At 47.3% G+C, this 26,876-nt stretch overlaps 1 protein-coding gene across 17 annotated transcripts in view; it reads right to left on the bottom strand.

The window, feature by feature from the left end:
* The window catches only part of TRERF1 (transcriptional regulating factor 1), a 191,936-nt gene that overhangs the window by 41,185 nt on the left and 123,875 nt on the right, over positions 1 to 26,876 (bottom strand). For 16 of the 17 annotated variants that reach the window (XM_031688549.2, XM_015237437.3, XM_006202002.4 and 13 more), the window contains one exon: positions 17,226 to 17,340. The gene's annotated coding sequence lies outside the window, so the exon portion shown is untranslated. Of the gene's footprint in view, positions 1 to 17,225; positions 17,341 to 26,318; positions 26,541 to 26,876 lie in introns of those variants that run through there. The other variant, XM_072944996.1, reaches the window with a different exon arrangement.

Here is a 26,876-nt window from a genome sequence, read left to right as displayed (position 1 = left end):
ACCCCCGGGGGCACCAGGAGATGGAGCACACTCTGCAAGGAAGCTATCTGTCCAAAAGGACCATCCTTTGAACCAGAGAAAGAGAGAGGGAGAAGAGGAAGTTGACTTTGGCCAAGGGCTCAGCAAGACTTGTTTGTTTACAATTCGGAAGGGGTAACACCCTGCTCCTGCCAGACCACCATCGCTTGTTTGAGGAAGAAAAACCATAAAGATTTTCCTTTCTCCAACACTGGGCCATCATTCAGAGACTGTATACACAATTCCCCAAGCGACTTGGCTTAACTTTTAGGCAAGACTTCCTCTCAGGTCTGTCAAAGGAGCTTAACTTGGATTCTCCTGGGATTCTGCTCCCAAAAGCCAAGGGCAGTTCTCCAAGACATGGGCTCATGGTTCATGGTGTCCTTTATAGCAATGTTGCTGTTCTAAATGCTTTCTGATTAGTCTTCTAAATAAAGCCAGCAGAAGTTTTATAATCCAGTAACCCAATTACACTGGATAAGTTCTGCCAATGCAGGCGATGAGCACCGAAATCTTCCTCCGCACGGAGTGACTGGTCCACTCCTGTTCCTTCACGGCCCCACTGCTCCCTGCTCCAGGTCTCAGGCTAACTCTCAGCTCTGGGAGGCTTCCCAAGGCTTCCTTTGGGCACCAACAGACATTATTTCTCTATTTTTCAGTCTGCAGCATCAACTGCTTCCTCCAAACCCCAGGAATGGAGAAGCCTGACTCACAGCCCAGGAACCTGCAAATGGAGAGTTTGGACTTTGCTTCCAGGAAGTGGGGGTTGGAGCTACTTCCCCTTCTGGTGTGCAGGTCCTGACTGTCCTCTCTCTCTGGGACAGCAGTAGCTCTCCGCCAGGGGGTGGTCACTCCAGCCAGGGCCTAGGAGGAGCTGTGGGTGGACCCTCGCTGTTGGGGACTCAGGGAGGGTCTCTGCAGGATGCCCAGCTGGAGAGGTCTGGGCCTGGGCTGCAGGAAGGATCCTCCAGTCCTGCTCCCTGAGGACCTGGGGCTCAGGCCTTGTGAATCAGCCCTTGGGACTGCAGCCAAGAAAAGGATCCCCATCCCCTGAGCTGTCCTGGGCAGGGTAGGGCTGGGCTCGGCTGGGCTGGGCTGGGAGATCACAGGAGACTTCTTTCTGATGCAGCCCCAGGGAGCATGGTGGGGAAGATGGAGGGGAAGGGAGGTGGCTGGCGGGTATATCTGGTCCCCTTAACCACCCCCTCGACCCCCACCCTCAACATCAGAGCAAAATATAAACCTAAGAAAACACAGTTCAAGTGCCCGAGGGCTTCATTCCCATCACTCAAGTGTCACACCCAGCACCCTAGGCCAAGCTGCCAAGAGGGCCTCCAGCAGGTCAGCAGTACAGACGCACTTCCTCTGCAGGGGACGGGAGGGGAGTGGCCAGCTCCCCTGGACCTGGGCCACACCAGCCCTGCAGACAGTCGCACACCATGACTCCAGGCAGACTGCATGGTTAGGGGTTCAGTTCCCAAACTGAGCAGCTGGCTTGGCTTTGGTCTGTGGCCTTGAAGACACTGGATTGTGTGAAAAACAAATGCCCCTAGACACCCATGGCCCAGAGAGGAGTAGGTGCCTCGGGGGTGGGGGAGGATCCACCCCTCTTCTTTCTGAAAAACAGCTCACAGTTCACTGGGTAGCAAAGTCTGCAATGCTCCTTTGTGTGTAAAATAACTGCATGGGGTTCTCGAGCTCGGGAGTCTGGGGTCTCCCTTGACCCTCTTGCCTGTGTTTTATATGGGGGGTTGGGGGGTGACCGCATGTTACGATGTCAGAGCCATGCTTGGGCCTCCTGTCCACACAGGCCCCACCATATGGCAATGCCACGGCCCCCAGGCTCTTCACTTGTAAGATAAGGGGACATGGACAAGCAATCCCCATGGCCCTTCTGGCTCAGACTTCTAAGACTATACGGGGAATTCTGGGAGGACAGAAACAAGCCAGAGGGTCCTCAGGTGTCCAGGGCTGGAGGCCTTCCCAGCAGCACTTCCTGAGTCGCTCCCTTCTCCAGGCTCCTGTGGAAGGGGTTCTGGCTGATCGTCTTCACTCCGCCCAACCTTCCCAGCTGGTGTGGACTCACCGAGGGCAGCTGGGGCCCCTCTTGCTCATCCCTGGGACCCAGACTGTGCCTCACACCTGGCACAGGTGCTTGCTCAGTGAAGCCAGACAGAGGGACCCACAGCCCCCCTCACATTTCCTGTCGCCTTGTAGCCCACAGACCGAGGTTTGATTCAGTGGCATGGCTGCCCCACGGCGTTGTCTCCTTTGTCCTTCACTGTGCCAAGGGAGGCCAGCGTTCTCAGTCAGATGAGAGGGGCTTCTCGGAGCACCCCAAGTGGCCTCCCAGGGCCCGTGGGAAGCTGCTCAGGGAGGGGAAGCAAAGGATGAACAGACAGAGGGATGGAATCGGGAAGACATCCTGCAGGAGGCAAGCCAACGGAGCTGCCGGGACCAGTTTTATCAGGAGGGTCTTGCTCCAAATCACAGCACGCCAAGATGGAGAAAAACTGGGTGCTTTACTTTCAGATGCTTCTAAGAATTCAGGTATTACAGAATGAAGTTGGAAGTGAACGTTCACCTGAGATTCCCGCTGTTCAAGTTCCGTGTGTGGGGCTGAGAGGACCACAGAGGTTAGCTTCCATCTACCAGACAGCTACTGAGGGGCCTTAGGTAATCAGTAGGGTATCCTGCCCTTTCCTGGATTTGCTCCCATCTTCCCCATACCGGTAATCCCTTACATCCCTCCTGGGAAGCCCCCAAACCTGTCTGGATTTGCTCAAGACAGATATCCTGTTGCTCATTGGCCCCCATTAACTCACTGTCTCGACTTTTTTCCAAAAACTTCCCTTGGCTGCTATAACACCAGAGGGCCGAAGTGATGCATCCCCTGCAGCTGAAACAAGAGGGCAGAAATGGAGCCCCTGGAGCCTGGGGACCTCGGGGAAGAGTGCGGACCAAACCTCGGACAAAGCATCTATAGACACAGACGTGCGTCCTTCTGTTTGTGAGAAACGTCACTTCTCCAGGCCAGTCCTCAGACCACAACCAGACCAGAAATCTACTTTTCAACCAACACGAGACTTTAGGTTTTATAGGAGCAGAACTGTGTCTCAATATTTCTCTTTTTACATCTCTCCCTGCCTTCTCCTCTGTGCCACGAGCAGTGTTTGGCCCAAAGCAGATCCACTCGAGGTTTCCAGATTGCAACAAACACATCTGTCAAACATCAACCCTGTGTGGTCAGCTAAAGATCAGGGCGTGAAGGAGACAATCCCTTTCTCGGGAAGCCAATGTGGTCCAGTATCAGGCCTAGGACGCTAGCCTTAGAATGTCCCCAACACTGCCCAGGCATCCTCAGGCCCCACGTGGAGACTGACTGCAGCCAGTGGCTGCAGTCGGGAGAACAGCAGGAAAGACACCCAGTGCTGTGCTGATGAGCTGGACTAAGAGGGAGCCAAGCAAACAGAGAGGGAAAACGAAACTGATGGGAAGTACTGGGTGCTAACCCCCAGCCAAGTCCTTCACATGCCCCTCATGGCAACCACTCCGGATGGGAACCTGCATCCAACACACTTTACTACCTTGCCAACCTCCCATGACACTCTGTGATGAGACCTTCCCAGATGTACCCCCCCCATGAACCTCTGAGAATTTCTTTCGGCTATCCACCCAGGGGTTCTGAATTCCCTTCCTAGTAAGCTGGTGACAGCAGAGCCTCATAAAAAAAAATGACACATACAAATGACATACAGACACTGCAGTATTGCTGGAATAGCCAGAGCAACAATATCCCAAATGTCTATCAATAAGGGATTGCTTAAAAAGAATTCTGGAATAACTATACAGTGGAGTATTACGCAGATGTTAAAAAGAAAGAGAAAACTCTCTGTGACCCCAGGTAATGACATCAGGGCCATACTCAGGCTCCTGAATTCTGGGAGGCAAGAAACAAGCCAAAGGGACTTCTGGTGTCCAGAGCTTGGTTCACACATCTGCTGAATAGGGCTGTGCATTGGTCTTTATGCACAAACCACCTCATGATGCATAATCTCTCATTTTTCAGCTCCCTTTCTGCAAAAAGGAGCCAGAAGTTAAGGACACTAGTAGAGGAATTATGGTGCAGAATCCTCTGACACCCTCATAATCTCACCACCTCTAGTGTCAGTCTACAACAATTGTCTTGCTCACACCTAACTTGGCAGCAAATTTGCTTTTAAATTTTCTCCAAAGCATTCAGCTTACTTTTCATAGATACTTCCCTTCTCTTTCTTTTTTGCATTCATAGGTCATCAGCTTACATCACACCTAATTAAATTATGCACCTACAGTAACAAGTTTCCCTCCGCATAAGTGGCCCCGCCTTCATTTGTGGGAGTGGGTGTGATGTGTGTGGGTGTCTGGGGAGCTGTGGGAGAAGGTCGTTAGGCAGGAGCTGGTTGAAGACCCCTGCACCTGTGTGTGAATGTACCTTGTGAGCTTTAATACACTACAAAAACGCATCCTGTCATGGAATCACACCTTCCTGCACTATTCTTCATACATTTTACGTGTTATTTATATGCTCTGGGTCAGACCCTCTGGGGGCCGAGAGCTGGGTTCCCTGCGGTGCTCACAGCAGAGCTGGGTTGGGTAGGTCCTTGGTGAACAATTTTGGAAGTGAGCAGAGCTTTTTTCCCCAAAGGCTTTCAGGGTAGGATTTCCAACAAAGCTGATATCTAGACATCACGTTTCAGAAAAAGGATGAAGAAATACATGTCTCTAAGATCTCCTCAAGTGCCCATTTAACGCCCAGAGGAGCCGTTTGGCATATAAATCCCCAGCCTGAGCCCCCAGCTGCTCCTGACTGAGCTGAGCCCTCCCAACAGTTTAGGGGGGACGTGGCACCCTCTGCTTGCAAAAGGGGGAAGAGGCCAAAGCCTAAGACCTGAACCCCCAAAACCTTGGTCTCAGCAGATGGCCTTCACCTGCCACACGGAGAACAGAGAGGGCGCTGTAGGTGTTTACCACCTCCACTTCCTGACCATTGAACAAATGCTCACCCCCTCCACCTCTGCCTTAATGACTCTTTTCTCTTCACTCAGATGCTGAAGGAGCCTGGACCCCAGGAGCTCACCTCCCCCTTTTCTTATAGGCTATCAAATAGGTTTCAGTTGACCGCTCCTCTGTAGCATCCCCTGACCACCCCTCTCCTCTCACCCCAGTGCCCAGTCCACGGAACAGCCTCTGAACAGCTGGGCCTGCCTCTTACAGCCCCGTGCCTTCCAGCCTACTTTCCACCCAGCAGCTGGGTCCACATCACCCCTCTGCTTCAAACTGCCAATGCTCCCTCTGCCCAGAGGAGAAGCATCCAGAGAGTTCAGCCTGGCACAGGGGACACTGAATGATTTGGCCTCACTTCTCTTTCCAGTGATTTACCCATCCATTTACCCATACTTGCCCTGAGCCCCCCACTCATGGAGCTACACCTCCAGAATACTGGTCCCTCTGCCTGAAGTCCTTCTCTCCCCATTCTCCATCTTCCCAACCTCTAAGTTCCTATCCAGACATATCTTTTATGACACCTTCCCTGATTCTCAGCCATTCATTGTAACAAAATACTTACTCAGTGTTAACTATGTGCCAGGCACAGTGGGAACATGACATGGTGTCAGCTCTCGTGGAGTCAGGGGCTTGCAGTCTAGGGAGAGGGGAGTGTCAGACAATGACAAATCTAAGTCTATGACTGATGAGTGGTTATAAAAGAGGGCTGAGACCTCAGCAGAAAGATCAGGGAAGGATCCTCTGTGGAAATCACGATCCTGAAACCTGTAGGATGAGAAGGACTTAAAGAGGGAAAATAGAGTATGGAAATCTGCCTATCAGACAAAGTTAAAGACAGCACGGGCAAAGGCCCTGGGGCAGGTGGGAACATGGTGGACAGAGGAACTAAAACAGAGGATCAAGGAGTTTGGTGATGAAACTGGAGAAGGTGCAGGGGCCAGACCATGTCAGGTTCTTGAAAGGAAGGAGTTTTATCTTTATATTAAGAACACTGAGGAACAATTAAAGTGTTTTGAGCAGTGTGTGTGTGTGTATGTGTGTGTGTGTGTACATAAGCATGTGTGACTGATCAGATTTCCATTTTGAAAAGGCTGCAGGATAAACCAGGAGTCAGCAAACTTTCTCTGTAAAGGGCCAGATAGTATACATTTTAGGTGTCACAGTCGGGAGGCAAAATTGAAGCTATGATGTAGACACTTACATAATAAGAGAAAAAACACATTTATATAAATTTTTTGAGGAAACAAAACATAATAGTATTTGAGTACAGTTTTCTGCAATAGAGATCTAGGGATAAGAATGGAATTATTTTTTTGGAGGGATAACGTTTTGCCTAATTGGGTTCAAAGTCAGTGTTCCATATCATCCAATGTCCATAAGCAGAAACCATTTTTAGCTCACAGGCTGTACAAAATCAGGCAGCGGCTGGATTTGGCCCACGGATTGCAGTTTGTGGACCTCTGTCGAACAACGGGCTAGAGGAGGGGGTGCTAGGATACGGGGGGCACTCAGCTTTGCGACAGTCCAGGCAAGGCAGTTTGGGTGTGGGTAGTGATGGAGGGGCATTTGGGGGTGACCCTAACAGGACTTAGTGCTGAGATGGGCATGGGGGTGTGAGGGGTGAAGAGTCAAGGTGACGCCTAGATTTGCATCTGTGGAGACATGGACCTCCGCGAAAGCTCAGTTTCACTCTGAGAGCTACAACAGGAGCTGTCATAGAGGCAGCTGGGCCGAGTGCTCCAAGGACCACAGGCGGTAAGTGACGGCAGGGGCAAGAGGAAGAATGCTTGGAGGGCAGGCGGGAACAGCCCTGGGCTCAGGCTGCTTGTCTTTGTTACACCACTTCGCACACCAGTCCCAGCACTTTAACTGCCTCCACCATCAGACTGGGACCTCTTCTAAGGGGTGCCTCCCCTACTGTGTCTACGGGGGTCAGCAGAGTACCGGGCATCCACTGGGTGCAAAGGACACAGACAGGGAGGGAAAGAGAAAGGGGAGGCCTTTGCTTCCTCCGGCTCACATGCAAAAGACCTCTCAATTCACAATAGAAGCCAACCTCCCACTCTCAGAGGGCTGACCATCTTCCGTGGCTGACCTTCCACGGGACCTGCTTTCCATAAGGGTCATGGGACCCTCCCCAGTCACTTAAAATAATTCCCATGTGCTTGTGCACATACACAGACACACAAACCTCCTCCCCACCAACCCCTGCCACATGATTTGTGGTGATGATGTATTGACAACACACCCATCAGTTGTCATTTCAGTATGTCTAAATATTATGTTCCATCACCTAGAATGTCCTTTTTTTTTTAATTAAAAGAAAAAGTTAAGTGGCAATCCCACTCACAGTAAGGAGGACAGAAAGGAAAAAAAGCCACAGGTTAAAGAAAATCAAGTTTTCTTTTTTTCTCCTTTCTTGTCTTTTGTTGAACAGAAGAGTGGGAAGCTCATGGCTCCATATCTCCAACAGCCCGGGGACTAGGAGATCAGGGCTGACATGGGGAGTCACCGGCCCTGGTGGCCATGGGGTATGTCTGCCTGAGTCAGTGGAGCCCAGGAGCAGACCTGGCCCCGGGGGCTACAGCCACAAATCCTCTGGCCCAGTGTGGAGTCTCTGGTGGGGACACTGAGGAGTTCGTGGGAGGGTGTGCTTGTCCTCAAGGCCAACAATAACATTCTGGAAAGCACTGGACAAAAGCAGTGACATCCACTATTTTATTTTGTCCCCACAACAAGCCAGTGAGGTCAGAATTGTTTTCTCTGTTTCAAAGATGAAGAACTTCCCATGCAGGGGATGATGTGTCCAAGGCCACACAACTGTGACAAAGGGTTAGGCCTCCAGCCTTTGGATGCCTCAGATCCTCTGTTATGGCGCCGCGTCCCTGGTTCACTCGTCTCAGACCTGAGTAGCACGAAGCTACTTCCCCTCGTCAGATGCCCGCAGCTCTCCCCAGGTTCTGAAGGGTCCGGGAGAGCTGGCTGACAGCCTGGCACAGAACCTGGCCATCACCTCCTAGCAGTCTTCAACCCTCTAGCCTGTAACCCTGAACTTGGAAGTATGACAAAGAAGCTGACGCACTTTACATCGAAAAACTTCCCCTTTCTTGGTTTAAAGAGCTAAGCTCCAGCTATGTGGGAACCTTTTTTTTTTTTTTTAACTCCTCAGGAACTTCTCACTGGAGAGAAACAAATGGATTCTGTGGCCGGTGTTCTCCTGACGGGAAATACCCAAAGCACTGGGTTCTGGAGACTGAAGACCAGGGTTCAAGTCGCAATGTTCCACCAGCAAAGTGAGAACCAGGCAGGCCGATCTCATCTTTTCTGGGTTTGGGGGAGCCTCAGTTTTGACATCTGTCAACAAGGAAGAATGACACCTAATTGCTCTAGGTTTCTGGTGAAGATCGAACAGGACAATGTTCAGGACATGCGTGGGGCCCAGGGAGGACTCACAAAGTCTCACCGCCTGGGGGGGGTTTCTGTTGTTTTGTTTTGACTTGGGTACAGTTTAGATCAGGCTCAATGACTCAGGCATGATTGAATAGGTTTGGTTATTTGTTTCCTGGGCAACTCCAGCTCTCCCTTTGTTTCAGTGCACAGCACGGTGCTCAGGGGCAGGACCGGCTAGCAGTGGACGTGGTAAGGAAGAGAGAAAAACCACAGCCGCGTGGGCCATCGGGTGTAGGAATGGTCAACCTCACTCTGATACCCGCTCCGAAAACACCGCTGCATCAGAGCACATTCACCCTTCTCCGTAACGAAGACCCAGGGTCACCGTGGAAAGGCTAACATACACCTAGTACACTGTTCACCAGGCAGAGAAAGAAGCCGGAGAATGCAGATGCTTACGTGATCTGCTCATTGCTGAAGGATGCTTTCTGGGGCAGCTCAGCTGCTGTGAGGGAGGCCGATGGTTCTCTACGGGTCAGTGCAACTCAGAGGTGCCTTAGAGGGACTCGGTGTCCGCAGGTCAGGCCGAGTTCTCCAGTGTGGTTATTGGTAATGAAGGGGGCGTTCTGCTCTCTGGGGTCTGACTCTCAAGCTGTTCAAGACCCCAGGAGAGGGAAAGAGAAGTCATCATTTAGTGGCCACCTAAAGCTTAGGAATACTTGTGGTTACTGTTAAAGCAAAGAGTTGAAAGGGGTGCGCCCCAGTTACCCAGAAAGAGACATTTCATTCCCTCCACGAACTCAGATAAGGAGATAGTCTACTTCCTTTCCTGTTTCAAGGCGGCCCCCAGCTCTCAGATTCCAGGAAATTGGCAGTAACTCTGTCCAGAGCTGCCGTTTCCTTACTTTCAGTTCGTCTGCTTATACCACGGCCCCCTGGAAGGGACTTCAGACACACTGTCTGGCAGGGCTGGCCCAGGGAAGCAGGCCTGGGGTGACCTTGGTGGCTAACATCTGCCGCTCGATGATGGGCAAACGAGACTCTTACTGGCCCCCCAGCAGTTGGGGGGAATGTGAGGCCAACCCTTCACACTTTGGGGGATCCATCACTACCGATGCTCTTCTGTGAGGCGGATCCAGCCAGAAGTGATATTCCCATTTTGAGCTAATAAGTTCTGGAAGCTCTAAGGGAGGTAGAGATTTCCAAAGGCTCACACGTGCTGGGAGGAAGCCAACCAGAGGGAGGTAAGACCTGAGGTCACCGATCCTGGACCAAAGAGGTCCCCCCGCCCCCCACAACCACAAACGATCACCATGAAAACAAGATGAGAACCACCACGTGACTCGAGTGTTCTCCAAAAACACAAACAAGAAGGCATCACGGAAACACAAAGAAACAAACTCCTGTTTATTTCTCTTCCACTGAAAAAAAAGTCACAGCCTCCTTAATAGTTCCCCTTTGTTCTCCTTTCCCCTTCCTCCTCAGTCCTCTGGACCGAAACCAAGGCTCCCCCTCTCCTCTCCATCACGTGCACACAGATTATCTCCCTCTTCACGGGACACTCAGGAAATTTAAACATTCTCAGACCGGGTTCTTCTGAGCCCACTTCCCCTGCCCTCCACCCCCACCCCCTACCCAGTTGCTGCGTATTCAGGAAATGCAAACCCAATAGAAAGATAACCTGGGCCCAGCAGAAAAAGGAGACTGGCCCTGTAACCTTGTTGGGTAAATGACTTCCCCTTCTCACACCTCAGACTCAGCTTCTGCAGAAGGAGGAGGAGGCTGGGCCTGAGGGGGCTACAAGGAGGTCCCGCTGGCTCTGACCTGCCAAGGCTCAGCTAGATGAACCTCCCAGGCCCTGCCCATCTCAGGGACACAAACCAATTCTGAGGCAGGATATTGGGGCAGTAAGGTTTTCCACCACTGACACCCACTCCCTAAAGATCCTAGCCCCTTGGTGGAGAAAGAACACTGGGAGTCAGGGCACCTGGATGCCACTGTTAATTCTGCCGTATTTTGGAAAAGGAAAGTGAGTGAGTGGGAGGTTATCAGAGCAGACTTCAGCTCCAGCTATGGTGTTTTAATTTTTTAAAAATAGAATAATCTATATGACTAGTAATAATAAAGATTATTAAAATTTTTTTGGGGGGGGTAGGTATAGCTCAGTGGCAGAGTGCATGCTTAGAATGTAAGAGGTCCTAGGTTCAATCCCCAATACTGCTACTAAACAAACAAACAAATAAATAAAATCAAGGACCCCCAAAATAAATTAATGAAAAAAATTTTTAGAACCAAGATCGCTCAAAAGCAAGAAGGAGCTGATGGTCAGGCTACAAAGAAGCACTTAAAGATTCAGTTAAGAATCCATTTCCATTGCCTTTTATGTGGTCGTGGAAACATGAGTCCTTTACCTGGAGCACCTCCTTGTCTCTACAATTACAGTAACTTAGGCTCCCTGAACACCTCACATAGTCTGGACATGATGTGTCCTGACTTCCCAGTTCTAGAAATGGTTTCCACATCTGCCTCTGGGACAACCCCTTGTTTCACTGTGTAGGACTTGGCCGACAATGAGAACTCAATGTGGGGTGTTGCCCAATAAAGAATATTTAATCTACCAGTGGAGTGCCCCATGGGCAAGGCCAGTTGGATGGTGTAAGTAATCAATCTTGGCTCACAGCTCTGAGTAACTAGAATGGAGGAGGGACAGGAAGCATGAATCATTATCTGGAGCGAGGCTGTTAATAGACTTTGAGGTTTGCAGGCAGGGGTGGGACGGGGTGGGGTTGGGCCTGGCCCCTCAGCTAGGTGGAGAAGTCGACATTCTCTGGGGGGTCAGCCCCACCCTGGTGCAACAACATCAATGCTCAGGGTCCTAGAAATCCCCACCTTTCTAGATATTTGAGCCACACTTGGAAAAAGACACATGATTGACTCCAAATAATTTTTTGATCCTCACAGACTGAATTTTTAGAGAAAGTTGCCAATCCCTGTTTTGCACAAGTGAGTTGGTAGCATTTGTTAGAGAGACAAAAAGGCAAATGCAAATCCATTCAAGACCAACACGTTCAATGGCCATGAGTGATCAAACACAGTTGGGAAACCTGGTGAAACACAGTCAAATTTTAACTGCAGGACTTCTCAGGGCATTTGATATGCTAATGAAGGTGGCTGTCCAAGAGGGGCCACAGAGGCCATCTGTGGGGCTAGAAGTACTGCACTGGGTCTCACTGGCTCTAGAGAATGCCCATCTCTAAACCTCAGTTCAGATCACTTCTACACTCACAATGTTCAAATTTCCTTTTCCAGCCCCTCACCCTACCTGCACCATGGGGTCAGCTCCAATCTCCTTCTTCCAGCCTCCTCCAGTCTCCCCCAGGAAGCCTTCCCTGACCACTCAAGGGCACAAGGCTGTTGCCCTTGGAAACCTACTCTGAATACCTGGCACTTAATCTTATGAAGGTGTTTGATTCTTTATGCATTTTTTTGGTTATCAAATCTTTTTTAAATGAATAGACTATTTTTCTGAATAGTTTTAGGATCACGGCAACTCTACCCATTTTTTAATAACACTTGCCCAATGTACAAAGCCTAGTCACTACAAATAGCAGGTGTTGAAAAAGTTGTTGCCTGATAGATATCAAATCAGGAAGTGACACCAATTTGAGTGTAATATTAAGCCACTTACGAGAAGGGAGTGTGTGAAATAAAAAGGAGTCATGTCAGCTATAAAAATGGAAGTAAAATGGACAGTGAAGACCACCATCCTGCCCCTCCTAGCCACGTGTCCAGCAGAACGGATGCACCATCCATCGACCTGGGGACTCCACCAGGGAAAACTCCCCAGCAAGTGGTGTCTTGAGGCTCCAGCCCCCTCATGGCTCCATGATAAGGGAACATCTTGGAGGGAGGGAGGGCAGAGATGCTGAGGCGCCCCATTTCTAGAACCCATGGTTTGTAGTCTGTGCAAACAGGCCAGACCAGTATGTTCTGTCTCCCCTCAGATTATTTAAAAAAAAAACAAGCAAAAATAAAACACCTCAGTGAGGCTGGGAATCCCACACTGACCCTAGATTTCTGCCTTCATTTCCATCACATTTCATAAACCAGCTCTGTCAACATGAGCGCATCACTGAACAAGGGCATGAGCCTTGAAGGGGTCTGTTCTCAGTCATAATAGTACTGACTACCCTGAACCAAGTGCTGTGACACTCCAAGCTCCTGTTACAAGCTCTGCATACACACATCATGTCTCATTTAGTCCTTGGAACAGCTCTGTCTATGGTCCCCATGTTGCAGATGAAGAAACTGAAGCTCAGAGATGAAGCTACTGAGCAGCAGAGCTAGGTTCAAACTCAGCTCTTTCTCCTGCCCTCAAAGCCCGAAAACTCTATGTGCTCTGTGGCCTCCCCTCTGATGAAAGGCACACCAGCTGGAGACAGGAAAACCATCAGCAGGAAGGACGGGGTTGGGGGTGCAGAAAGGAGGCACAGGGAAGGGAAGACAGTGAGGAGAGAACACGAGGACAAGAGGAAGCTGGGGTCTGGAGGAGGTGCACTTGAGATCTGGCTGAGGGTCCGGGAGGTCTTTGCCAAGTGGGAATGAAGCAGGAAAGTTGCTGGTGACCACAGGAGAAATAAGCCACAAAATATGCAGAAGCCATTTCCTCTCTCGAGGAAGATAAACAATAGATTTGTAAACAAATTTTGTAAAGCTGTCCAGCTATTTAAAGCATTCTGGAGGAACTTATATCCTTTTTGAGCTAAAGTGAATCCCCCAAAAATGGTCAACAGTTATTTTTGGGAGAGCAACAGTGGTAAAGGGGGATAGGATAGGGGCATACTCCCTTCCCGGTCTGTCACCTGCTAGCCCTGTGACTACAGCCAGTTACATGTCCTTTCTGAGTCTTGGTTCACTCTTCCGTCAACAAGGAATAGTAATTCCTACCCACAGGGCTACTGTGGCGGAGAAGAAAGGAGACAGACTTTCTGGCAACACGGCAGACCAGATACCCCTACCTGACCTTCCCAACTGAAACAACTAACATGCTAGATAAAATTTAAAATATAAAAACTGTATGCACACTGGTGGACTGGTATAAATGGAAGGATTCTTCGAAGACCAAAAATAAAACCAAAAGCAGGAACCTTGGATGTAAGCTAGCAGCAAAGCTGTCTTTAGCCTTGAGGGCTCTTCCTGAACTCTACAGGTTCTAAGTTTCCCACAAGAGCCACAGAGCATTCAGGAAACACAAGAAAAAGCTGAGGTCCTTTATAAAACTGGGCCTCCAAAAGGCTCCACCCTCAGTGCATGAGAAAAAGACCCTTAACACAGAAGGGTCTACAAGGAAACCTGACTTTGGGCTGGGTAGAAATCTGAACCCGTAAGTTGGACCTCACACAGGTTTGCAGTTTGATTTCATGCTATTTATGTCACCAGAAAAGCTTTAGGTAGGAAATTCATTCAAAGTGGTTTTTGGTTAGGAATGCCTCCAGGCAACTAGCAGAAGTTAATGCAAAACCTCTCTAGAAAAATCAACTTCAATCCATACCTCAAAAAATTACCAACGGTAAAGTTCCAAAGAAAATAAGCAGCTCACAGAAAGTAACACCAACAAGGAAACAAGGCACTGTGAGTACTAGCCAGCAGAAACAACAGAGAGCAGAATCAGATTTCAGATTCTGCCATTACCAGACATGAAATTCTGCAATTTCTAAATAGCTACTTCAATATATTAAATAAATGCAGAAAGGAAGAAAGGAAGGAAGGAAGGAAGGAAGGAAGGAAGGAAGGAAGGAAGGAAGGAAGGAAGGAAGAAAAAGAAAGAAAGAAAGAAAGAAAGAGAAAGAAAGAGAAAGAAAGAAAGAAAGAAAGAAAGAAAGAAAGAAAGAAAGAAAGAAAGAAAGAAAGAAAGAAAGAAAGAAAGAAAGAAAGGAAGATTCCAAATATGAACAAGAAATAAGACAAAAAAATCAAGCAGATTTTTAAAATAATGGACCATAACTTCTAGAAATGATAAATAAAGAAACTGAAAGGGGAAAAAAAGTCAATGGATGGATTAAATAGCATTTGAGATACAGAATAAATTAAATGGAAGGCAGATTGGAAGAAATTATTCACAGTTCAGCACAGAGGTTCAAAGAGGTGAAAAATATGGAACAGAGGTTAAAAGATACAGAGAACAGAATAAGAAGGTCCATCCTAAGTCTAACTGGAGTACCAAAAGGAGATATAAGAGAGAATGGGAAAGAGACAACACTCAAAGAATGAAGGGTGAGAATTTTCCAGAACTGTTGAAACACATCCTTCTTTATCTCTAGGAATCCCAACAAAACCCAAGCTGAATAAAGACAGCGAAATTTACACCTACTTACATGACAATGAAGCAGCAGAACACCAAAGAAAACAACAATATCTTTAACATACCCAGAGAGAAATGCCAGGTCACTAACAAAGGAACAGCAATTAGACCGACAGCCAACTTCTCAACAGCAACATTCAGAGCCAGAGGCAGTGGAACAAAGACTTCAATGCTCGAAGAGAATACACCCAGGAAAGATAGCTCTCAAAACTGAGAGCAAAATAAAGACAGTTTCAAACCAAACCAAAACAAAAACAACTTGAAAGCTTTCCACCAACAGGTTCTCACTAAAGGATAATGCTAAGAGTTTATTTCATGCAGAAGGAAAATGATCTCAGATCCATGAAATAATGGTGAGAAAAGATACTGATAAGAATGTGGATAAAATATCATATGATATCACTGATATGTGGAATCTAAAACAACAAAAAAAGACAAACGAACTTCTTTACAAAACAGAAACAGACTCATAGACATAGAAAACTAATTTATGGTTACCAGGGGGGAAAGAGGTGGGAAGGGATAAAATTGGGAGTTCGAGATTTGCAGATACTAACTAATATATATAAAATAGATAAACAACAAGTTCATACTGTATAGCACAGGGAACTATATTCAATATCTTGTAGTAGCTTATGGTGAAAAAGAATATGAAAACGAATATATGCATGTTCATATATGACTGAAGTATTGTGCTATACACCAGAAATTGACACAACACTATAAATTGACTATACTTCAATTATATATATATTTAAATGTGTATATATATATATATATATATATATATATATACATTTAAAAAAAGATTATGGATAAACCTATACAAACACATACTGTATAAAACAATGATGTCTAACTTGTAGGGAAAAATACAGGATAGAATGAAAACACAGGATAACAGTTGTATATAAATCGGGAGAGGCAGTGGTTAGAATTAAGCCAGTTTATGATTCTTGTATTGTCTGGGAGGAAGGTAAAGACACTGATTAATTTCAGACTTTGTTAAGTATGCCTGTTAAAAGAGATGGGATAAACACTGAAAGAACAGATACAGGGCACAAAACTTCCAGATAGGAAGATGGAAGATGGAATGAGTGGGGAAAAACATCTCAACTGAAAAGAAGGAGCAAAACATCTCAAGTATATAAAGATGGTAGAAATGAATCCCAATTGATTAGCAGGCTATAGTTCAAAATACCTATGTACCAAATAGTATTGCCTTAAAATATATAAAGTAAAATTTTGGGCACTACAAGGAAAAATGGACAAATCCAGTGGGAGATTTTTAACACATTTCTCTCGATAATTGAAAGATTAATCAGACAAAAACAGAAAAGGACACATTAGAGATGATTTGAACAGCACAATGAATTAACATATTTTGATGATCATATATAGGAAACTACCATATATCTAATAATTAGAGATATACATTTTTTCAAGTACTCACAAAACAACAGAAAAAAGTTGAAGAGAGAAAATATTTAAAAGGAGCCCACAGAAATGGTTCCATGGTTCTTTCAAACTCTAAGAATCCCAGCCTATTTTGTCTTAAAAAAGATAAAGACCCTGTCTTTCTTGTTCACTGATGTATCTTCAGAGTACAGTGACTGTCACAGAGGAGGCTCTTAATATGTCCTGAAGGAAGAATGGTGAATGAAGGATTCTCTGTTGAGAATAGCACAGGTCGAGTGAGCACCTGGCGGACCATCACTGGAGGTGATGAAGCCCTTCCCAAAACAGAGGGGAACAAGAGGACAAAGGGAGTGGTGCCAGTCTCCAGGGAGAATTTACACAAATAAGAAAAGCAGAGTCATGACAGCCATCTTCAAATCAAGAGAGAGTCACATGGAAGAGTCTTTGAAAGCCCAGTCTTTGTGGCTCCATGTGGCAGAGCAGAGGACAATAGATAGAAACTGCAGAGAGGAAGAATTTGTTCCAATAGCAGGAAGAATTTTCTGACAATTCACTGTACAACATTGGCTGGGAATTGGCCTGGCTGATCCTCTAAGGTCCCTTATGACCCTGCGTGGGACAGGAGTCCTGGGAGTTCCAGACCACGAACGGGCCATCCTTCCAACTCTATCTTATTCCAGAGGTTCCTTCAACCCCAATTCCCTGGATACCCAATCTGTCCCAGGTCACAGATTAAGGAGGAAGTAGAGGAATAATGAGAGCTTCAAGCCCCAGAAACTCAATTCAGGGTCTTTTCTGCTCCACCACTGGCCTCTCCATTAATGGAAATGAACACATTTTGCCCCAGCCTCAAGGCTGATATGCACTTTTCAAGTCTACCCATGTCCTAGTAAAGTCCATTTTTCCAGCACATGATGAAGGATTACAAAAGCACAGAGAATTAGTTAAAATGAAAATGCCTGAACTTGCAGGAGAAGGACAGCAAGCTCACCGTGACCTCCGCAGCAGATGGCTGAGTTGGGGGCCTGGCTCTGGGGGCTTCTCCTGTGGCCGGCCAGTCATGCTGCTCTCATGCTGCTGGGCAGGTGGGAAGAGGAGGCCTGTTTCTGTGGGGAAAAGGGAAGGAAGAGTCACTTCTTCATTGTCTGCTCCTAGCCGTCCATCACCAGCCTGCCAAGGACACTGTCCAGAACGTGCAGGAGCTTGAGAGGCTGGCCTCACCCACTCCATGTCATTGGGGAGCAGACATGCACTGGACGATGTTCCCCATGTCCTTCCCATGTGCCAGGAAGGGCTCTAAGGAACGAGCCTACCAAGATGAATTAGACGCAGTCCCTGCTCTCCAGCAACAGCCTAGCAAGAGAAAGAGACACGTACACGTGTTTCATTACAAGATAATTTGGTAAGTGCTGTGATTTCCCCAAATTCATTCAGCAGCCTACCTGTCCCACTGGGAGCAGAGGCAGCTTACAAGCGCCACAGCACAGGGCTTCTCAAGCTATTTGTGCGGAAGGACTAGTTCTTGGTTTTTGTTTTAATTTCCGACCCAACACAGATGAGTATTTTTTATAAAATATCAGAAAAAGAAAAAAATGAAATGAAAAGAAATATTCATACAAAGTACAAGCCTACTTTTTAATGATGCAACAGATCACTGTCAAATGTGCATAAGAGCTTCTAAGCAATTACTCTCAATTTCTGTACTCATTTCTGGACCGGTCAACAGTCTGCAGACCTGCACCATTCCACGAAACAGTGCTACAGTAAATGTTTATATAGAGGGCAACCTTCCTGAGATGTCTGGCTGGGTTCTTGGTTCAGAGAGGGCGGCTAGAAATAAAAACGATGTCAAATTCACCCTCTGGACTGCAGTTCAGATCGTTCAGTTTCTCTCCAGGAAGGAGAGTCATGGCAGGGCCCTTGGGAAAGAAGTGTGGCTTTGGGGTGCCTGGACAGCGGTGGTGACACCAACTCACTGGCCTCACGGGAACCTGGACGAAGTTATGCCTGGAGTCCTGTCCTTCTCCACCCTGAAAGTCCGACCCTAACCACGGCCATCTCGGCCGAAGCTACCACCCTGACTGGGAAGAACACAGTGTTTCAGAAAGTAAATTGTCTCCAAAATGTCAAGAGGGCTGCTGGTGTTCATTCCTCCTATTTAATGCTATAAAAATGATTTTTTTTTAAATTGAGAAATCTTTTGTCTGTGACAGCCAGCTCCCCCCAAAAAAAGCCTTTAAATGCCTATTGCCTTAATACTTAAGGGAGAGATTACAAGTCATTTTCCCCCATTTGAATGTTTAAGAGAAAGTGCTCATGCCTCTAGACTCTCAGCTTTTAAGCAGTTCTTATTTTAAACTTTAGAAGATATCTCTGCAGAAGAAAAACTTCCCTTTTCAAAGTCCCTTTTTAAAAAAAAAATGCATCCACAAATACAGTCTCACTCCCTGCTTCAAATGCTAAATCATCTGCAATTTGGGAGTTTGTTGCTCATGAAATTCTAGCGATAAGCACATCATAAACATTCCTACTGCAAAAGAATGCTTTTGAAGCGATGTCTGTGATGTTATAAAGATTGTATATCGTTATCTCTGAATGTTGGCGAAGAGAAGGTTATGGGAATAACTATTTATGTATAAATAAGTCAACAGAGTAACTGGCAACTGCAACAGCAGACCTTACTAAGAAGCTGAACCATGGCATGAGGTGGGAAGCGAGAAACTACTCTCCTCAGCCTGCACGAGTAAGTGTGCCATCCTTACTCTCCACACGGGCAAAGAACGCTCCCAGCTCCCCAACAGGAGCACGAGTCCTTGGAACTAGTCTCGTGGGCAAGATAAAAGCTTAGACAATGACACAGTCAACTTTTATTGGTCATCTGCTCTATGCCAGGTGCTGGCTAGATTCTAGGGTTCTTAAGAGGCCTTCTTCTTCAAAGAGACCCAAGGGAGACGTATAAACAGGTAATTACAATTCCCCTTCCCTGCAAGAAGACTATACTGGCTGGAGTTAAGGGAAAGGGAATGCACTTAACTGGCTCAAGCCATCTATCCAACCATCCATTGGTTAATTAATGTTGACTGAGTGCCTATGAGGTACCAGGCAAGTGCAAAGCACTAGGCAAACAACAGTCAGGACCCATATGGTCCCTGCCTTCAAGGAGCTTACTGTCTCGTGGGGGAAACCAGCATTAACAAATCAGAAATAATTATAACAGCAAAGTGCTCTGAAGAAGTGTGGCTGCTGCTGTAACAGTGTACGACGGGGTAGATTTAGCACAGAAAAGGGTCAGTGGTGTTTCCCAAAGAGTCAGTCTTTCATCTGAGCCCTAAGAATAAATTAGTGAAGCAAAACAGGGAGGACAGGAGGGAAAAAATAGAAAGAAAAGGTGTTGCCAGCACAATGAATAGACTGTGCAAAGGTCCTGTGACAGAAGGAACATGGCACGTTCTAGCTATGAAAGGAGGCTCGTAATAAGGATCAAATCAGTTCTCGGCCTCACATCACGCTTCAATCACTGTGGTTTTCAGGGTGTGCATTACAGATGTGCAGATTTTTCCAAAAGTGACCAAGTAGTTACTGAGGGCAAGCCAGGAAAATAAGGTACAGGTCTGCTAAATTCTCCCTGTTCCTAAGCTGGTACAAGGCATCTAACAGGGGCCACCTTGCCTTCTCTCCCTTTTTGTAGTACGTTTTAGGACTCTTATCTATTTTTCTCTTCAACAGTGGTAACTTGACCAAATCCAGTTTGGCCAGTGGTTAAGAATTAGCTGGTTAGTGTTGACATAGACTGACAGTGGGTGTGGGTTTTGGGAGGCAAACGTGTGTTCTAGTATTAAAATGATTGCTGGAGAAGCCTCGTAGTGGATGTTACTCTACGGAAGGTCACACAATTTCATGCACAGAACATGAGCTTTGGGGCCAAGCAGACCTGGGTTCAAATCTGGCCCTGCCTCTCACTGGCCATTTGGCCTGGTTTTTCCGTAGAACGGGGTTAGCAGTGCCTCCCTTGCTGGGAGATCAGCAAGAGCACAGGTCCCACATTGAGCACATTTCCTGGTTCCCAGCAGGCCCTGGATAAGTGACAGCACTACTCTCATGCACCAGGGATGGGGGACAGCTATGCCCTGCCCTCAAGGTGTAAATCAACGGGAATCCATGAAACAATTTCCCAGCTGGTACTGGGGCTGCAGGGCAGCTTTGCAAGGGCACAGGTGTTCCGATGACTCAGTTTCTTGGTATGTACCCTCCAGGTCTCTGCCACTGTGTTGAGAGTTCCCAGCTTGGAAGTCCCACTCTGCACCAGGGCTAACAGTCCCTCAGTCTCACCTCATCGGCCCCAGGCTCACCCTCTCCGGATTCCATCCAGAGACTTATGGAGAGCTCTACCCAGGAGCTCTGGGCTGGCAGCCAGTGGACCTGGGTTCCAGTTTCAGCTCCACCCCCAATGACCTGGGTGCTCTTGGACAATTAGCTGAGTTTCAGACAGTAGAGGAGATGGAACAGCAACCACATCCTGAAGGCCTAAACACTGGCCAGGCCTGCTGCTGCGACTCTCCAGACGGTGCCCCTAATGTTGACAACACTCCCACAGAGTCACTGCTGGAATCCCCATGTCACAAGCGAGGCAATAGAGGCCTGCTGACTGTCCAGGACCACAAAACAGAGTGGTGGAGCCAGAATAGAAAGCCGGAAGCCTTTCCTATTTCTCACCACAGTGCCTTCCAGGACGGGTGACCAATGAGGACACAGCCCCAGGGACCCCCAGGCAGCAAGCCACTAGGCGAGGCCAGGATCTTCCCCGCCGTACACTGCTAGCTGGGCCTCAGTGTCCCTTCTGCCCCTGGAAGTGACTAACGCCGCCTTTCATCCCACGCTGTTGTTAGAGATTAAGAGGGGAATGAAGATTTGAGCCATGGGAGGGAAGACATTAACATGGACATGAACATTTTAAATGGGTACTGAGAGACTCAAACCAAAGAGGAAGGGTTCTCGTCAGCCACAAAGCAGTTAACATGAAAAGAACAGCTCACGTCCCACCAGGCCAGGAGCAGGGTGCAGCCCGGGAGGGGAGGTGGGACAGGCGATAAACTACAGGCTTCTGAAACAGTAAGCCAGGCTGAAAGAAGCAGGAAGAACTCCCTCCATGCCACCCACGATCAATTGGAAATCGGCACAGATTTTAAAAAGAAGTAAAAGCAGGAGAGGGAGGAAAGAGAAATTGAGGAGGAGGAGGAGAAATTAAATTTGGAGATTTAATCTAAGCACATCTAAGAAACAGGGCAGAGTAATCAATGCAATGAGAAATCTTAGACTCCAGTCACTTGGGGGCCACCCATTCTGTCAAACGAATTCTCCTACGTAGAGCTGACAGTGACACGGAAGAAGATCTAATTTTCAAGTGACACACATTCCATCAACAGCCAGAAGAGGCCTGGAAGCTTTTTCGATGCGGTGAAAACTCCCATTCTCTCTCCAAACATCTCTCCTCTTCTGGTGATGCCCTACTCTTCCCTCCATGGGGGTTGAGAAAAAAGAATAATTTACAAGCACTGGGGGGGGGTCCTGCTCAGACTATTATGAGATACAGGTGGGCCACTTGATCAGGCCTTCATGCACCTGTTATCCCAGAACACAGAAGCTGGACCATTCGCATCAATATCACGGCAGCTCTAACATTGAGAGCACATCAGATGGACTCATCATAGGCTGACAACGGATGGTGGGCCACCAACCACTCTCCAACCTCCTTAGGCCTTCCAACTTCTTGCTCACAGCTCCAGCCAGCTTGTCTTTCAGGTCTTCACACACTCCAAGGTCTTTCCTATCCAAGGGCCTTTGCACATGCTGGTCCTGAGAAGGATGCTCTTCTCCTGGCTCCCGCTCATTCATATCTAGTTTGCTTTCAGATTATAGCTGCAGTGAGACTTGGTCGACCCTCTGGAAAAGCAAGTGTGCAATAGCACTTACCACAGTTGCAATTAATTAATTATGTGATTCAAAAGTGGGTCTCCCCGGTCAGATGGTAAGCTCCCCTAGGGCATGGACAAGTGTCTGCTTTTTGCACCAGTGTGTCCCTTGGGCTAACACAGCAGTTCTCAGTCCTGTTTGCACATCAAAATCACCTGGGGAGCTTTTAAAAAAACGGATGCCTGGGTTTTACCAAAACCCATTAAATCAAAATGCTTCAAGCTTGTCAGGTAGTTGTAATTCGTGACCAAGGCTGAGAACTGCTGACTTAAGGGGGCTGTGGGTGCTGGGCTTATGTCCTCAAGCAATCTTGAAGTGGCCCAGGGAGTTACCGTAGGACCTTGCTCCCTTTGCTTGTGGATATAATGTATCGTTGAAATGTTGTTTTCCATCCCAGAGATTAAATTTGAGGAAATTCCGGAAGAGGGAACAAAATCCTCATTGTCAGAGAGGAATACTGTTTCCTTCATTAAAGCACTCCCACTACAGCACCCCCTGCCACTCCTCTGTCCACCAGCCCTGGTTTATCACCTTTATCTTCAGAGCCACAGGATTAGCCTGATACAGCCCTGAAATACACTTAAATATTTGAGGTGAAGTCTTCTAATTTTAAAAATTAAATCAGGCTCAGCTCTCCTACACAGTAGAATGCAAAAGTTCACATTAAATTTCATTAAAACAGGAGAATTCAAAGCCAGTTCATGCTGGGACAGGCCCTCCAGAGCCCCAAGCCACAGGCAGAGGTGCCTTGCAGAAACACCCACGGGGCACTGGGGTGGGGGACCTCACTCACGGGGGCAGTCATCTCTGCTGATCGGGCCTCCCTACCTGGTGAGTTCCCTTTACTAAAGAAGAGGAAGTAAGTGCTATTTGCTAAATGTCATGTCCCCACCCCGACTCATTCATATGTTAAAATCCAACCCCCAAAGGTGATGCTATTAGTAGGTGGGGGCTCTGGGAGGGGCTTAGGTCATGAGGGTGAAGGTCTCATCAGAGGGATTAGTGCCCTTATCAAAGAGATCCCATTAGGCTCCTCACCCCTTCTGCCATGTAAGGACACAGCAAGAAGTCACACGCAATGCAGCAGGGAGAAGGCCACCCTCCCGGAATACCATCACACTGACACCTTGGTCTTGGACCTCCAGCCTCCAGAACTATGTGAAATAAATTTCTGTTGTTTGTAAACCACCTTCCTCTGTAGTGTTTCGTGACAGCAGCTGGAGTGGAACAAGGCAGTAAGACGTGTGAAAAAAATATCCCACCTCTTAAACACACACAAAGTAACAACTTCAATTCTCTGACAGGTTTTACCAGCCCAACAAAAGCAGGGTTCAGCGGAGTCCCACAAGTCCCTCAGCTCCATAAGAAGTGGATGGCCACTTAACCCACTGCAGGGAGAGCTCTCCTGAATACAGCTCTAGGGCCACAGGGACTGCCTGGGGAAGGTAAGAATGAAGCTTCACTTTGCACCCATTACGTTGGCAGTAACAACAACAACAACAAGAACAAGATCAAGTGTTGCTGGGGATGTGGAGAAACTGGAACCCTGATGCACTGATGGCAGGAATGGAAAATGGTGCGGCTGCTTGAGAAAATAGCGTGACAGCTCCTCAAAACCTTCAACACAGAGTTACCAATGACCCAGTAATTCTACCCATGGGTATATAGCGAAAAGAACTGAAAACAGGTACTCAAACAAAAACTTGCTCACGAATGTTCAAAGCAGCTCTATTCACAACAGAGTGGAAATGGCCAAAAGGTCCATCAACTGACTAAGAGATAAACAAATCTTACATACAACAGAATACTATTTAGCCACAAAAAAGAGTGAAGTTCTGATACATGCTACAACATGGAAGACCTTCGAAAACATTAAGTGAAAAGAGTCAGACACAAAAGGTCACATACTGAATGACTGATTCCTTTTATCTGAAAAAGCCAGAACAGGTTAAGTCCATGGAGACAGAAAGCAGACCGGTAGTTGCCAGGGTCTGGGGTCGGGGTGAGGGGGAGGATGGGCAGTGGCTGCTTAATGGGTGTGGGGTTTCTTTTTGGGGTGATGAGAATGCCTTGGAACTAGACAGAAGTGATGGCTGCATAACACTGAGAGCGCACTAAGTGCCACTGACTGCTATACTTTCAAATGGCCAATGGTTCATTTTATGCTATGTGAATTTTACCTCAATTAAAAATAGATAAACAACAAGGTCCTATTGTATAGCACAGGGAACTATATTCAGTACTTTGTAATAGCCTATAAAGAAAAAGGATATGGGAAGGAATACACATATATGTTATGTATGACTGAATCACCATGCTGTACACCAGAAATTAACACAAAAGATACTGGCAAGGGCACACAATAATCAAGGGCTAAACATCCAATCTCCCATCCTCAAAACAAAACCAAAAATAACAACAACAACAAAAAAAACAAAGCGTCCAGGGCCCCACCGTGAGAGGCTTGGACTCAGTAGGTCTGGACTGAGCCCTGGGACCTGCTTTTCCAAAGAACATCCGGGTGACTCTGACATGGGGTGGGGGGTGGGGGGGTCTCAGGCTTGGCCTAAACGCCAGGGCTCATTTGTGTCAATGATGCCTTTGCTTCAGAAGAATCAGTTAACACCTGCTGTTATTTCCTGAGTGCCAAGTATGGGCCAGGCAAGCACTGGTGCTTTCAAATGTAGGATCTCAGAATCACACTGCAAGGTGAGAATGATTGTTGTTTTGTTTCACAGATGAGACGACAGAGGCTCAGAGAGATTAAGTGAGCTGCCCAGGCACACAGCTGAGTAACAGTGGATTTAGACCAGTATCTGTCTGACTTCACAGACCGTACTTTCCCCATCATCCTACCCTACACCACTGTGTCCTTGAACAAGCTCTCCCAGGCAGCAGAAATGTCATTTTTGTTTTTATATTAGAGACTTAGATCATCTTACTAAAACTGTGGTCCTAGGTATTCCCTGGCAATTTACTAGAATTGCAGGCTCTCAGTCCTCATCCCAGGTTTGCTGAATCAGGCTCACCTCTCCCCAGATGATTCATGCGACGCTGAAGTGTGAGCAGCACTGCCAATATGGCGGCCACCAGCCTATTTAAGTGGCTATTTAAATTAAAATTAATTAAAATGAAATAAATGGAAAAGCTCAGTTCTTCAGTTGTACAAGCCACATTTTAAGTGCTCCATGGCCACATGTGGCAAGTGGCCACCCCTGGGCAGCATAAAATAGAACATTTCCACTGGTGCTATGCTAGAGCAGGGTACCTTGAACTTGGCACTACTGACATTTGGGGCAAGATAGATTTTTTTATTGTGGATGGGCTTCCAGCACATGGTAGAGCACTAGTTTGCAACATAGGGTGATTTGGGCTCAAGGGAAACTTGGCAACATTTTTTTGGTTGTCACAGCTTGAGGTGGGGGTTCTACTGGCATCAAATGGGTAGAGGCCAGGGAAGCTGCTGAACATCCTACAGTGTCCAGGACAGTACAGCCAAGAATTATCCAGTCCAAAATGTCAGTAGTGCCGAGGTGAGACACCCGGCTCTAGAGTGATCAAAAATACATGGCCGTTCTCAGTAAAACTGGAGGCAGGAGACTTACGACACCAAAATGCTCGCCCTCCTCCTTTACCAAATTCAGAACCCGAGAAGAGTTATCTATTTTCACCAAGAATGCAGAGTAAGAAGTCCTGGTTTCCACAATAATCGATGGACTGATGACTAAAATGAAGTCCCTACACTTCAAATCCCAAGGGCTGGGAAAGGAAGAAGTTCATTTTTGATGTTTGGAATGTGTGATAAATTCCACAAGAAGCCACAACCTGCCTGTGGGTCAGGTGTAGACATATCATCCGTTCATTTGTTCATGCATCTATTTACTTAGAGGTATTGACTGAGCGCCTACTGTGTGTTAGGTACTCTTCCTACTGTCGGACACAGAGCAGTAAGGAAATGAGCCAGGTCTGTGCCCTTTTGGAGCTGGAGTTCTAGGGGAGGAGACCAAGAGGACCCAAGCAAGCAAACACACCAGCAATGAAATGATGGGTAGGATCAGTGCAACGAGGGGGAGAAGGGAAGAAGAGCCACTGGAGGATGGGCATCTGAGGTCACCTGTCTGAAGTGTCCTGGGACACCTGAAAAGGTGACATCTGGCAGAGGTCTGGATGACTGAGATTGTACCAGGTGATCTGAGGAGGGATGAGAGTTCCAGGCAGAGGGAATAGTGGCTGCGTCCTCTGGCGGGTGAGGTCAGTGGGGCAAGCAGGCGCCAGGTCCTGGGAAGAGGAACCCACTGGAGGGCTCTGAGCAGAGAAGAGATGCAGCTTGATCAACCTTCCAAACAGAGAACAAACTATAAGAAGGTAAGAGTGGAAAAGGCCAGACCCATTACAAGGCTGCTATAGTTGTCCAGGCAAGAGATGGTGACGGCTTATTATTTATTAATTAATTAACGAAACCATTAATATTAATATTGGCTCTCTACTTGGCTAATGCTATTAATAATCTGTCTCAGATAGATCATGGGTAGACCCAGCATCATGTTCAAGCTATTTCCATGCAGAAATGTATCCTGAGTTTCAAATGATCAACTTGAAACTTTTCCCTCCACCTGGGTGTTAAGGTGGGGACTGTGTGTCCTAGCAGAGGACAGCAAGAAAGGCGGATGGG

The sequence above is a fragment of the Vicugna pacos genome, chromosome 20 (genome assembly GCF_048564905.1).
Source record: "Vicugna pacos chromosome 20, VicPac4, whole genome shotgun sequence".
NCBI classification, from domain to species: domain Eukaryota; kingdom Metazoa; phylum Chordata; class Mammalia; order Artiodactyla; family Camelidae; genus Vicugna; species Vicugna pacos.
This window is presented reverse-complemented; position numbering and strand designations above follow the sequence as displayed.